This window comes from Microtus oregoni, unplaced genomic scaffold, assembly GCF_018167655.1.
Source record: "Microtus oregoni isolate MIOR12 unplaced genomic scaffold, Mior012 000015F_ref0000493, whole genome shotgun sequence".
Taxonomy (NCBI): Eukaryota; Metazoa; Chordata; class Mammalia; order Rodentia; family Cricetidae; genus Microtus; species Microtus oregoni.
In genome coordinates this window covers 22,395,035-22,409,738 of record NW_024543074.1, presented here as the reverse complement: position 1 = coordinate 22,409,738, position 14,704 = coordinate 22,395,035, and the positions used below count along the sequence as shown (strand labels likewise).

Sequence of the window (14,704 nt, the reverse complement as noted above, 5' to 3'; positions counted from 1 at the left end):
CTCATTCACCTGCTGCTCACGCACAGCTGGTATTTGGTGCTGGCTGGTTAATCCCAGAACGGCTGACGCTGACTTCCTAAGGTTCTCTTCCCTCTAGCTGGGTCAAATGCCACAGAGTGCAGCCTCGGGGAATCATGTACTGCTCCTCCCCATGGGTGTGTGGGAGAAAAGGGGCAGGAAAAATCCTGTTCCCAAAGTCTTACACTTGTCTGTCTTAAGAACCCTAGGCTCAACACTTGTCTGGGTAAAGCAAGCTCTGATTGGATAAGCAATGGCCAACTGGTCTCCATGGTGACAAAGGTGCCTTAGCAGATGGGTAGCTGAGTTGGGAGCCTCTTCCCTGGAGATACTCAGATTTTCTTTTCTCCCTAAGGACTGGGCCCTCCTCTGGAGATGGGACAAATTTGCCTTCTCTTCTCCAAGCCTCACTCAGGCCTTCTTGAAAGCAGGGTAGAGGAAGGGGTGTGCAGGATGAACATCCCAGCGTGTCCCTCAAAAGCAGCAGTATGAACAGTGGTCTCCATAGCCAATTACAGTCGGTCCTCATTTCTGTTACATAGGCAAAGCTCACACCAGCCTGGCCACCCAGGAAGTAATGACGTTCCCCCTGGCTGTGTCCTCCCTGTCCATTCAGCCACACCTGGCAGAACCGCCTCTGAGGACGTGGAGGGCCTCTGTGTCTGGATAAACAGAGCTTGGGTGGTAAAGACTCATGAATGAACAGATGTCACTGCCTTCGGAATTAAAAACATTCCTCGTGGACTGTCATATTTTCCCTCATCCCTTCCTTTGGCTCTTGGCCAGAGCAAAGAGTAGTTGTCCCCAGGGCAAGGTGAGCAGGACCCTAGGCTATATGTAGAGAGAGGGATGCCTGCAACCAGCACAGATGTGACTGAGCAAAATTGGGGTAGATGATCAGAGTAACTTTGCAGAGGGAAAAGAGGTCAAAAGGGATAATGCCCAATCCCCAAACACAGCACGGGCTGCTTCTCCCGCAGAAGGACAGGGTCTCCACAGAGGAACAGGGTCTCCCACAGAGGAACAGGATCTCCCACAGAGGAACAGGGTCTCCGCAGAGGGACAGGGTCTCCGCAGAGGGACAGGGTCTCCACAGAGGAACGGGGTCTCCACAGAGGAACGGGGTCTCCACAGAGGAACGGGGTCTCCCACAGAGGGACGGGGTCTCCACAGAGGGACAGGGTCTCCACAGAGGGACAGGGTCTCCACAGAGGAACAGGGTCTCCACAGAGGAACAGGGTCTCCACAGAGGAACAGGGTCTCCCACAGAGGGACAGGGTCTCCACAGAGGAACGGGGTCTCCCACAGAGGGACGGGGTCTCCACAGAGAAACAGGGTCTCCCGCAGAGGGACAGGGTCTCCCTCAGAGGGACAGGGTCTCCCTCAGAGGGACAGGGTCTCCACAGAGGAACAGGGTCTCCACAGAGGAACAGGGTCTCCACAGAGGAACAGGGTCTCCACAGAGAAACAGGGTCTCCCGCAGAGGGACAGGGTCTCCCTCAGAGGGACAGGGTCTCCACAGAGGAACAGGGTCTCCCACAATACTACCTTGCTAACAGCTATGGGTGGAACAACATTCACACAAGTCCTTTGGCCTATGAACACAGCAGGAAGGTTCTTACTCAGAACTCAGAATGTGGAGGCTGCCTCTCTAGAGTGACTTCCATTTTCTCAGAACAACTTTTATCTTCTCCCAGCCCAGACTGGGACCCCGATTCCTCAAAATGCCAGCTCCCCCTACTGGGGACTCCTAAGTGATAGGAGAAGCTCCTCAAAACGGGCCATTCTGAGAATCCTGGTAGAACACAGGAGCCTGGGGGAGGAGAATAGGGAGGGAGCATCTAGGTCTGAGAAGACAACAATGTGGCATGGGCCTAAAGGAACGAAGCTGGAAGTAGCTGGAAGGCAGACTAATGGAGGGCAAGGCAGGCTGAGGTTTCAGGGAACAGAGGAGGACTTAAGACAACCACTAAGTCCAGAGACCAGGTCCTATGGAAAGGCCATGCCAGTTGGGAGAGAGACGGCACATCACAGGAGAAAACAGCGGAGAACAGGAGAGGGCCCTGGCCCCTCATGATGGCTCTGCAGGTAGGTCCTACATTCCTGTGTGCTCTTATCTTGACAGGTACCCATTTGTCCTGGATAGCTTTATATCAACTTGGCCCAAGCTAAAGTCATCTGAGAGAAGAGAACCTCAATTAAGAAAATGTCTCCGTAAGATCTGGGTGCATGCCCAGTGATAGCGGTACATGCCTTTAAATCCCAGCACTCAGGAGGCAGAAGCAGGCAGATCTCTGAGTTCGAGGCCAACCTGGTCTATGGAGTGAGTTTCAGGACAGCCAGGGCTATACAGAGAAACCCTGTCTTAAATACCAAAACCAACCAACCAAACAAACAAACAATAAAAATCTGGCTGTGGCAAACCTGTGGAGCATTTTCTCAATTAATGATTGATGGGGGAGGGTCTTTCACCCACTCATTGTGGGTGATGACAATGGGTGTCCTGGATGCTATAAGAAAACAGGCTGAGCAAGCCATGGGAAGCAAGCCAGTAGGCAGCTCCCCTCTGCTACAGAATAATCTTTTGTACAGTGTGAAGATGTGTCTAAGCCAAGGTGCCTTCTTATCGGATTAATAAAGAGTTAATGGTCAATAGCTGGGCAAGAAGAGGTTAGGTGGGACTTACGGACAGGGAAAGACAGCATGGGGGGAAGCAGGGTCATCAGTCAGACACTGAGAAAGCAGGAGAAAAAAATGTCCTACCAAAAAAAGGTACCATCACATGGTAGAGCGTAGATAAGAAACATGGGTTAATTTAAGATGTAAGAGCTCGTTAGTAACAAGTCTAAACTATCAACCGAGCATTTATAGTTAAGAGTAAGTCGCAGTGTTGTTATTTGGTAGCCTACTGGTGAAACAATTGACTGGTGAGACAGAAAACACCCCACTTACAAAGGGTGCCCAATGAGAGCCTATGTATATCCACATAAAGCCTAAGAAAGCTTAAGAAAAAGTTCCAAACACAAAAATGGAGCCAAACACAGTTTCTCAGTCCCACAGTGCCTCAATACAGAAAGGTGTCTTCCAGCCGCTGCCTATGGACTTGAACCACCCATGGGAGCCCCACCAGCACACCATGAGCTAACCTGCATGGTGGGTTTAAGTTTTGCTCATGCAAACAGAAAAGACTACAGATATGCAGTAAAAGACAGATCTAAAAACTCTGAACGGGTTACAGTGTGTTAAAATGCACATACGCTTGGGAGAGACAAGAGAAAGGATATAGATAGTCATAGAAAAAATAGTTTAAAAATAATAAAATCTTTAAAGAGAGAAGTTTAAAAAAAGTCACATAGAGATAGAAAATACACAAGGAGTCTGGATCCTGTATGGTACTGTGCTGTCTTTAAATTTTCTGACTGCTGATGACTGAGACATAGCTGCTAAAAGACACTGGATTATGAAAACTGCTGGATTAAACCAACCTACATATTTTAAAAATATCTTAACCTCAAAATGGAAGTCAAAAGATACATTGCTTTGGGAAAGAGGTTGTGCTTTTCTTCCCAGAGAAAATAAAAGGCTATAGATTTGTTCAAAGTTGAAGATGATCAGGTTTGATAGGGGAAGACCCTCAAAGAAATAAACATAAAAAATATCCTGCTGGGCAGTGCCATGCCTTAGTCCCAGCACTCAGGAGACAGGGGCAGCCAAACACTGTAAGTTTGAGGCCACCCTGGTCTACAGAGTGAGTTCCAGGACAGCCAAGCCTACATAGAAACCCTGTCTCAAAAAAACAAAAACAACAACAACAACAACAACAACAACAAAAAACACCCACAAAACATGTAACATAATTTAACCTGCTCAAACATACAACAAAAATCATCCGTGGCTGACTTGTTACAACACATAGTCTATACTTGAATGAATGCAGATATGTATGTTACCTTTAAAAGTTTACGTGTTTTCAGAGTAAGGGAACAAGACACCAATAAAAACAAATAGCGTAGGTGATCTAACATCTCAGAATACCTCTGTTGCAGTTTTCTCAGAGTTCTGCATCCAGGATAGCTTTCAGGTTGCAAGCTGAGATGGTCCAGGGTCACACACTACTCCAGCAAAGATTTAACCATTATCCTATATTTTCTCAGATGCTAGCACCCCAAGACAACAGGAAGCAGTCTAGAGAAAATAACGCCTACATTCCCAAAAGATAGATTATGGATGTTTGTCTTTGTTTAGGAGAGTTGGTTGCAAATTATTATTGGTCATGGCAGCCAAATGTTCCTGTTGTTAAGTAACATTACACCCTTCTGGGGTCCTTTGATGAAGTTACCTATTAAATGATTAGACTTAAATTTTCCTTAGTTATGATAAAAGGTAAATTAGGTATAAAACTCTAGACTCACAAAGGTAAAGTAGATAATATTTTCTCTAATTTTTTCCAAATACAAATGGACTGGATATTATAGCTATAATTATTGATTACTGTTTTGGTTATATGTAGTTTTACTTTCTAAAAGTTAAAACCTTTTCTAATTAGACAAAATGTTATAATCTTTTTGTACACTGTGAAGATGTGTCTTTGCCAAGGTTCCTTCTGACTGGATTAATGAAGAGCTAATGGTCAGTGGCTGGGCAGGAAGAGGTTAGGTGGTAAGGTGGGACTTACGGACAGAGAAAAAAAGAAGGGGAGGTCACCAGCCAGATGCAGAGGAAGTAGGAGATAAACATGTTGTACTGAAAAATGGTACCAGCACATGGTAGAGCGTAGATAAGAGGGGTTAATTTAAGATGTAAGAGCCAGTTAGTAACAAGCCTAAGTTATCAGTCGGGCATTTATAATTAATATTAAGTCTCTGTGTGGTTATTTAGGAGCCAGCTGGTGGGATGGAGCTGACAGGCAGGACAGAAAAACTCTGGCTACACTCCTCCATCACCTCTGTATCAGCTCCATCTTCCAGGTTTCTGTCCTGCTTGAGTTCCTGTACTGAATTTCTTCAAAGATGAATAGTGAGGCTAGGTGGTTGTGGGACAGGCCTTTAATCCCAACACTTGGGAGGCAAAGGCAGATGGAGCTCTGTGAGTTCTAGGTTAGCATGGTCTACAAAGTGAATTCCAGAACAGCCACGGCTGTTGCACAGAGAAACCCAGTCTTTAAAAAACAAAAACAAAAACCAAAAAAAAACAAACATAAAAAAGGCAGTTGGAGAGATGGCTTAGAGGTTGCTCTTAAGCAAGGAGTGCTCTTCCAGAAGTTCTATGTTCTATTCCCAGTAACCAAATGGTGGCTAATAACCATCTGTAATGAGATCTGGTGCCCTCTTCTGGTGTGCAAGCAGAACACTGTATATATAATAAATAAATCTTAGAAGAAAAAAAATAAGCCAGGTGATAGTGGCACATGACTTTAATCCCAGCATTCGGGGAAGCAGAGGCAGGTAGATCTCTAGTGAGTTCAAGGCCAGCCTGGTCTACAGAGTGAGTTCCAGGACAGCTAGGGCTGTTACACAAATAAACCCTATCTTGAAAAACAAAACAAACAAACAATAAAAACATAAAAAAAATTATCAACAGTGATTTGGAAGTGTAAGCCAAAAAAACCCTTTTCTCCTCAAATTGTTTTTAGTCGTGGTGTTTCATCACAGAAATAGTAACCCTAAGACACCACCCTAGCTAAAACACATGTACTGATAGTTAGCAGTCTCCCCAGGAAGAGCAATCAAGACCCGTTTCTGAGGTTATAACCCGCTCAATAAGTCCTTAGTATCTGCAATGTTCAGACCTTCGCTAGGCCCAGCAATGGGAGCCCCTAGCTCAAAGTCAGCAGGCAGTCCATTAGCAGAGCTAAGCCAAGAAGCTACTTTTCACCCATTTATTCATCCGCCACTGAACAGATACTCACTACATGCTGGGCAGAGGCCCTTCTTACAGCTCAAAGCAGAACTCAGCCAATGGCACCCTGGCCTCCCCAGTGAGTACCCCATGCCCCGGCTCAATAGAAGCAATCAGGGCTCTTTAGGGAGTCTGCTGCCCTCCCAGGCTCCAGAGCTTCTCAAGTGCCTTTCCCCTGCCTGATGAACATCCATATATGGTTATAGCAATGTAAGCTCTGGAACCCCACATCTTTGTTCCTAAGCAGGTATCAGTAGCTATAGACAGATGTCCAGGGTAAGGGCTTGAAGCAGGTTTCAGGATCGGCCCAAGTTTAAAAAATACACTCTAGCTAGGATGCAAAACTACCAAGCCCACTCAGGGTGATCTGATCTCCTGCTGTCTCCTCAGAAGCCTGTACTGGTTCATGGATGGTCCAAAGTACTGACTCCTATGGAGCCTCTCTTTACGCGGCCTGACCACCCCAGGTTTCTGTTCCCAGAGCTCACAGTGGCTGTAGGTGCATAAGAGAGGCGGAAATAGCCTAAGAGTTTATCTCATGTGGAAAGACTGGATGGACAGCATGTCCCTGGCAATCCCTTGTGTTTCTCACGGCACATTTGACCGTGGAAAGGGTGGAAAATTCACTTGATCCTTTGGGAACATTTTGATCATTTAGAACTAAACCCACTGAAGGGCACGGTGGGAAGAACACCACCCCTACATGCCCATCTCTTCCACCCTGACTTCAGGACGGGACCCAGGACGCAGCCAGAGGCACACACAGATGAGACCCCCGGCGTCATTTGCCTGTTCCTTGTCACTGGAAGGTATCACCAGACCTCCTGGCAAAGCCAGTGAGCAGGGAACCTTAGAGATGTGCTTTGGACACATGGGACCTCTCAGGTCACACTACAGTAGACAGTATCCTGAAACTGGAGTTACAGATAGCTGTGAGTTACACATGGGTGTTGGGAATTGAAGCCAGGTACTCAGCAAGGGTAGTAAAAGCTCCTAACTGCTGAGTCATCTCTTTTCAGTACCTCATATGAAAATTTATGCCCCAATTTTCCCATCTCAAAATCAGATTTAAAAAAATGCCAAGAGCAGTGAGTCTGGCTGCGACTGGACAGGGAACACACCTGCTCTGTTCTCTAGCCCTCACCCATCTCAGGGCCATGCACGGTCCCGTTGCAAGTTCCCAAGCTCTACAGGCTGAACCACATGGCCCTAGATTCTCCTTCCCAGTATCTATGGTTCAGAGCTAAAGTTCTCTTGAGCAGAGTCATAGTTCTCCTCTGACAGCTGCCACTGGCTCTCGCTCCCCCCTCAGGGTAGGGGAAATGAGGAGTTACAGAGATTAAGAACCTGTCTAACCCTTCTTTTTGATGGCAGGGCCTCACTTTGTAGCTCTGGGTGGCCTGGAACTTACTATGTAAACCAGGTTGGCCTTAAATTCACAAAGATCTACTTGTATCTACCTCCTGAGTGTTGGAATTAAAGGTTGAGGCAACCGCGTCCTGCCCAGGTTAGGAGCTCTTATTCTCAAGTAGAGTGTTTGCTTCAGAGCTCAATTCTTAGCTCTACTTTGGGAAAACTGTAGGTGCCTCCTACCTCTATAGGGATTCCGATGAGCTAACACTTATCCATTCATTCAGATCGGTGTTTTCTAGGCCATCTTGGATTCTCCAGTCACTCTGGGGTCTGCCTGGAAGCCGTAATTACCTTCAAGGGTGTGAGGAGGCTGCATGTGGAGTACGTGGACAAATCCAAATACCTAATCTCACAGGGTGAGGACTCACCGAATAGCAAGCATATACACCCAGAGCATCTTGGAGAAGGCGACAGAATCCACTCTACGGGTACCCTGTACGGGCACACATAGGCAGTTTCAGCCATAACTCAGGGAGTTCTTTGGAGTTTTTCTACTGAGTCCTTTTCTTAAAGCTTTGGAACAAATTAAAGTAGGAACTAGATCGGATATTTTGATTTCTAGGAGGGCAAAGCAGCAGCCCCCACCTGAAGGGAAGCCTCCAGGTGTTCATCCAGGTCTGAGGAGACATGCTCTGAGAGGTATCTATGCCCAATTGTTGGCATCGAACCCGCCTTCTGCTTCTGAGCCTGGGGGCCCCCAAACCAGAGCTGAGGGGACAGCACCCTTCCCATGGTTTGCAAGGGTGTTCCGAGGGCCTGAAGGAAGGAGGTAGCGAGATCCTTTCTGGCCTCATTTCCTAGTGTGCCTCCTACCCTCAGACATGGGGCTAGGAGTGGCATCAAGCCTACATGCCAAGAAGGAATTCCCACATAGAGAGGAACGGGGGGAGGGGAGCTTTTCTGTCAAGTGCATCCTGTCTCTCCTGTCTTTGGGTCACCCGGGCAATGGAAGCAGTTCAGTTGAGGCTCACACTCTCACAGGTCTGCCCATGCCCCCACAACAAATGTACCTCTACCCATTCTCCATGCACACCAGCCAGACCAGCCTTGAACAGTGACAGTGGGGCCACCAGGCCAGGGGAAAGGAATCTACAACAGCTGGAGCAGATGAGTTCCTGGCAGGACAATGGTCACCTAGATCCTTCCAGGGGGTGGTGTACGAGGCAAGGAGCAAAGCCAAGCCTGTTCCCATGTGCCTCCAGGATGATCAAGGGGTAGTGACCGTGGCAAAGGAAGGCACCCCACCTGGGGCAGCACTGAGAGCAGCAGGGCCATAAAACGTGAACTTGGGACAGGGAGGAAGAGAGTTTGGAAGCTGCCTGGACACTCGTATCTGGCACAGGCAGGAGGCAGGGAGGGAGTCTATCTTTCAGAAAAGCTATACCTATGTTCTAGGGCAGGGAGCTATGGGAGGCTGTGATGTGTGTACCAGATAGAGCGAAGGGACAAGAGGGAAAGAGGGCCACTGGCCGAAGCTTCCCCTCCCTGGCCCCCTGACTTCCAATTAAAACATGCCCTCTCCCAGGGAACAGGGAACTGGCTGTGGTCATCGTGTTTATAAACACAGCCTGGCGGACAAATAGAACAAAGTGTCAAGGAGTTTCATTAACAGCCGCGTCATCTACTCAGGGAAAGACGATAGGTCACCTGGGCAGTGTCCCAGAACCAGGCTACCAGGGCAAGAGATGGCCCACATGGCTATTAGAGAGAGTCAGATGGGGACAACAGACCCTTCGGGGGCCAGAGGGTAGGCGTCAGTAGGGGAACCCTTGACTGCTGCTCCAGAGGGCTCCTGACCCATGCTCCCTTCAAGCTCTCCCTCTGCAGAGTAATTGAGACCAGAGCAGCTCTCCCATAGCCCTTGTTCCAGGGCTCCTCAGACTGTTCTCTGAGCCAGCAGAGAGAGCTGCCCTGAGAGAAGAGCCCAGCTGCTCTACATAAAACAGGGCTACCTCAGATCCTCTACTACAGCTGGTCTAACCCCGTCACCTGAAGAGAACGCCCCTGATGCTGCCACTCCAGCTCAAACACAGAGGAACCTCGCAGGTAGCAGCCTCAGGAGGCGACTTCTTGACAAGATATACTCAGAATCCTGGAGTGGGAGCAGGTGAGCTTGCCAGCCCAGGGCACAGGCCCTCGTCATCACCCAAGTAGTAAATGTTTCAGGCCCCGTCCCAAGGGCATCAGGAACTCTCAGTCAGGTCTCATCACGGCCCGGTTTACAGGCAAGGAAGCCGAGGCTGGGACACATGGAAGAACTCACCCAGCTCTCCCAAATAATGAACAGAAGGAGCAAGACACAGAGCCTCGGATCTGTCTGGCCTCGAGGCCCCTGCAACGCTGGCTGAAAGCAGAAAGGGACAAATCCTCTCATGGCGTCTTTACTATGTCAGGATCCTCTGATCTGTGCTTGTCACGTACAGGGTGCCCAGCAGACAATTCAAGAATGAAGCAGTGAAAGCATGGATGTGCACCCAGAGCTCTGACCACCTGCTCCTCCAGGTGGGACTCCAGTCCCTGCATCTTACAAGGTGGCAGTGAAGAATGGGAATAATTCCTACTTAACTGGGGAGGAAACGGAGGCTCACAAGGCCAAGGAACCAGGAATTAGTTCTCTGACCCACAGCCCAGGTCGTGGACACCACACTCAATAACAAGGGGAGAATGGACAGGAGAGCTGAGGAAGGAAAGGAAAGGGAAGGAAGTGCTCCTTAGGGGGCTGAAGGTCAGAGGTGGGTTAACTGCACCAAGTTCCTAGTTTCCGTTTCCTAGGGGCATAAAATGCTGCTGTCTTTTCACAGGCGAAGCAACAATCATGCGTGAGGCTAGGAGACCATGAAATCCCCACCTACAAGGACGAGGCTTTGGTTTCTTTTCCACTTAAAACTGTGAGAGTCGCCGGGCGGTGGTGGTGCACGCCTTTAATCCCAGCACTCGGGAGGCAGAGGCAGGCGGATCTCTGTGAGTTCGAGGCCAGCCTGGTCTACAAGAGCTAGTTCCAGGACAGGAACCAAACAAAAGCTACGGAGAAACCCTGTCTCGAAAAATCAAAAAAAAAAAAAAAAAAAAAAAAAAACAAAAAACTGTGAGAGTCTAACGTGGAGCAAGTGCAAATGTCCACAGATGGACAAGTGACAGATCCATTTATAAAATGCAGTACGTCGTAACAGTGAAGTATTACTCAGCACCAAAAGAAGGAGAGGGGAAGGCGAATGGGACAGGCAACAGCACGCGTGGACCCTGAAGGCCTTCCGCTAAGCGGTCAAATGAGGAGAGAAGAATGGTGGTTGTCAGAGGCTGGGGGAGGGGAGGGGGGCAGTGAGTGCTTCATGGGTGTGCAGCTGTCAGAGAAGGCGAAAAGTTCCACACGGTGGGGCCCGCTATAAGAAAAAGTGTGAGCGGAGTCCCACAGGTTGTCCTCTGACCTACGCAGAGGTGCTGTGGCGAGCACACTCCTTCCTACCTACCTCTCTCTCCCCAGCAGAACATTCCTATAATTCTGCAGAGATAGAGGCAAGAGGATCAGAAATCCAAAGCCAGCCTTGGCTACACAGAAAATCTGAGGTCAGTCTGGGCTATATGAACCCCAGTATGAGGGAAAAGAAAATTACGAATGTTTAGATACTGTCAGATTTGCCGATTTGAGCACTGGAAGTAGGGGGCCGGCCTTCATGACTTCCTCCGTTTATTTATTAGAGCTCTGATCCCTCTTAAGTAGCCTGGTCATAAATGTCAAAGAAATCCCCCTAGCTTGCCTTTCCCCTTTAGACCCACCAGCCATGACATGTTGGACCCTGGGAATATGCTAATCAGCCAGAGGGCAGGTCTCAGTTGGGGAGATCACATCTGGAGTCTGGAGTGGTGTAGCTGGAAATAGACTAGGATAAACATAGAGTCCCCCGAGAGCAGAAAACCCTGGGATGCTTCAGGGGAGCTGTTACCCTGGCCTGGCTGGACTGGGGAGGCCAGCAGGGAGACAGACAGTGGGGAGGCTGTACAGAAAATCCACTAGGAATGACCCCGTGGGTCTGGAAAGAAAGGGACGACCCCTAAGCCTGAAGAGAGATGGACCAAGCTGCTAAGGAGTTTCAATGAATCTCCTGTGGCAAAGGGCAGATGCCGAGAAGCACACAGTCACCACTGTACCTGTGGGTGAGCACTGCTACGCACTCTTCCACCCAGTAGCCAACCACCTTGGCCAACTCTCCATGGGGTCCCTGAACCCCTCAGACAGGTTGTGTGGTGGCAGGCATGTCACTCATCATTTTTGGTCACAGGAGGCCTCCAACCCCTCCCACGTGCTTGGCTCACAGCCCCTCCTGTTCAGGACAAGCTGGATGTCTTCATTTCCTGGGCCACTCCCTGCACATTCCTGCCCCGCTCTTGCCATGAGGGTCCCTCCCCCAAATGCTTGCCTGCCTCACTTCTGCTGACCCAGGACCTTCCCACTTGCTAAAGCAACAAAGCCTTAAGAGGGTAATTACCGTGGCTCTATATAAACTAACGAAAAGTATTTTCGATGATGTGCTTTTAAAGGGTATATCTAAGATAGACTACAGACAGGCCTAGACAGGGGTTTGTGATACTATGCCATGAAAATATAAAAAACATAAAAAACACACTCTATGGTTAAGCCTATTTAAAGGTGGACACATCCAAGGGAGGGAAAAGGAAAAGGCACAGAATTACATAATAAAGGGTCTACTCCAGGGCTGTAGATGAGAAGGCTCTTGATTGTTCAGTGTCTTTACCATGACTGCAATTTTTTAATACAAACATCCTGTTTTTGGAATTAAAAGATTCGGTACTCTCAGATCCCTCTGCCCACCTCCAGCCCACGATGACTTTCCCCTTGTAAAGTTTCTACCCCATTCCTTCCACAGAGCAGTGGGGGCAGAAGAGCACCCTGGCAGTGGGCTCTGGTGGCAGAGGCTGACGCTCACGGCTGACTCTCTTGCCTTCACCTTGGACAGGTTATTTACCGCCACTCCTCGATGTCCTCATCTGTACAACCCTTCCTGCCCACAGGGCACTATGAAGACTCGAGGCCATAGCTAAGGGCTGGATTCTTCATCAGTGCCCTGTTGGCGTCTTGTACTGCTCTCTGCTGACCTGGCATATAATGGCATACCAGCCCTTCAATCTGACAGGGCACCCTGTAGTGTGGTGCTCACTGCAGGGGCACTGTGATCTCCCACCTCCAAATTTATAATGATTGGCTCTTTTCCATGCCAAGTTCTAGGTGTACTAGGCAGAAATGTCCTGAGCCCAGAAGTGACAGTACTCCAACCAAAGGCAGCCTGAGGCTCTTCTTTTTTTTTTTTTATATTTATTTATTATGTATACAATGTTCTGTCTGTGTGTATATCTGCAGGCCAGAAGAGGGCACCAGACCTCATTACAGATGGTTGTGAGCCACCATGTGGTTGCTGGGAATTGAACTCAGGACCTTTGGAAGAGCAGGCAATGCTCTTAACCACTGAGCCATCTCTCCAGCCCCTGAGGCTCTTCTTCTGCCAGACAGCGGACCATCACTCCAGCTCCTTGACCAGGCCAGTAGCCATGCCAAGACCTTTCACCTGGGCTGCAAGACTTCTCGATAAAGGACTAAGATGCAGAGACACAGCACCAAGCAGACAACGTGCCTTCTCTCCATACTGTCTGCAGAGGCTCCTTGGCCTGAGGGTCCTCATCTGTGAAGTAGGACAGGGCTGCAGCAGGACCACATCAGACAACACTTGGTAGTGACTAGTGCTGCCATGTGTCTGTACTAAATGCTGCCCCTGACCCAGTCTCCACGCTCTGCTACCATCACGGACAGAAGAGAGCAACTCATCCTAAGAGCAAGTGCTTAGTGCTCAGTCCCTGGCTGGGCTGTGTGGAGAGGACCTAGGGAGAAAGGGGCACAAAAGCGGGTTTTCTCTCCACCTTCCCATTGCGCATCCTTGGGCCCTAGCTCCATGGTAACACCACCTCTGGTTCTGCCCCCTGCCGCGGTCTACTGAAAGGAGCTAGGTGGGTTACCTTCCTTAGACATGAGGCAGCTATGGGGACAGGTTGCTCTACAGCTCGGTGGGGCCTGGCTATGTGGGACTGTTCAGTGCAGACTCTCCATCCAGCCTGGCTCCCCTGAGCGGCTCTGAGGTATAAGCCACAGCACATCCTCCCCAGAGCACGGGAGACTGGTGAGGTGGCTCCACAGCTCAGAGCCCAGGGCTGTGCTCGGGAGGCTGAGAGCTGGACAACTTCAAAGGCCTCTGGAGGCTTTGAGCCGCTGCCCACTCACTGGCCTGGTAAGCTGGCAGCAGGGACGTTTGTGTTTCTTTTAATATCAACTCCCAGGCATTTAACATTCCTCGAAGCTTAAACACAGAAACATTTCCCTTAGCAGAATGTGCTCTCTACTTTGCCAAACACAACCTGGCAGCCCCCTTCCCCCACTACCTCCATCTGCTCCTGTGTGCAAGAGTCAATGATTTATGGCGTTTCCTCTCGATCTGAGGAGCACAGTGAGGGCAGAGCAGCAGGGATGCCATCCAGTGGGAGACTCCTGGCTCTGATATCTGGATTGTAGAGAGGCCATGGGTCATGATGCTCCCTGAGCTGGCTGCTCCTGCCGCCCTTTCTTTTCACAGCCGTCAGTGGCCCAGGCAGCATGGCAGCTTCTCATAGCTCTTGGCTGCCTGTCTCCTAAGGCTGGCCAGGCCAGCCTGGAACTCGTTCCCTGCCTATTCCTTGGGCCTTGCCCAAGGGAGCAGAGATGGGATTCCTGCTACTTAAGAGGACATGTGACAGGGATTGAATTTAAAGAGCTTTCTGTCATCCCCATTTCTAAAACAATGAAGGGCTGGCACATGGTTGCCTAGCAGCACTGTCTCCCTGGAGACAGCACCAAGGAACAGGGTACAGACCCCTCAGTGTCAGGAAATCCGTGCTTAGGAACATGAGGCAGATGGGCTGGGCCTCTACTGGAGGGCACCACCCCTCTCCTCAGACACAAAATGCAAGAGCAATACAGGTGGGGGATGGGGACACCCACAGTTCCCAATGGCACCCAATCAAAACCCAGGTATAAAACTTCAGCTTCAACATGTACCAGAGAACAATTGTTTCCTAAAAAAAAGGCCTAGAGAGATGACTCAGTGGTTAAGACCACTTAGAGGACCCAGGCTCAGTTCCCAGCACCCACATGGCAGCTCACAACTGTCCTTAACTTCAGGGATCCAACACCCTCCTTCGGTTCTGTGGGCACCGGGCACATTCATGGTGAACACACACCATGCGGACAAAATATAAATAAACATAAAATAAAAACAAACATTTTAAAAAATGTGAAGTTCCCCGATCAAGACTAACTCAGTGTGCCTGCTGGGGT

At 49.3% G+C, this 14,704-nt stretch overlaps 1 protein-coding gene across 3 annotated transcripts in view; it reads right to left on the bottom strand.

The window, feature by feature from the left end:
• The window catches only part of Abr (ABR activator of RhoGEF and GTPase), a 145,776-nt gene that overhangs the window by 21,951 nt on the left and 109,121 nt on the right, over positions 1–14,704 (bottom strand). The gene's annotated exons all lie outside the window — the stretch shown is intronic.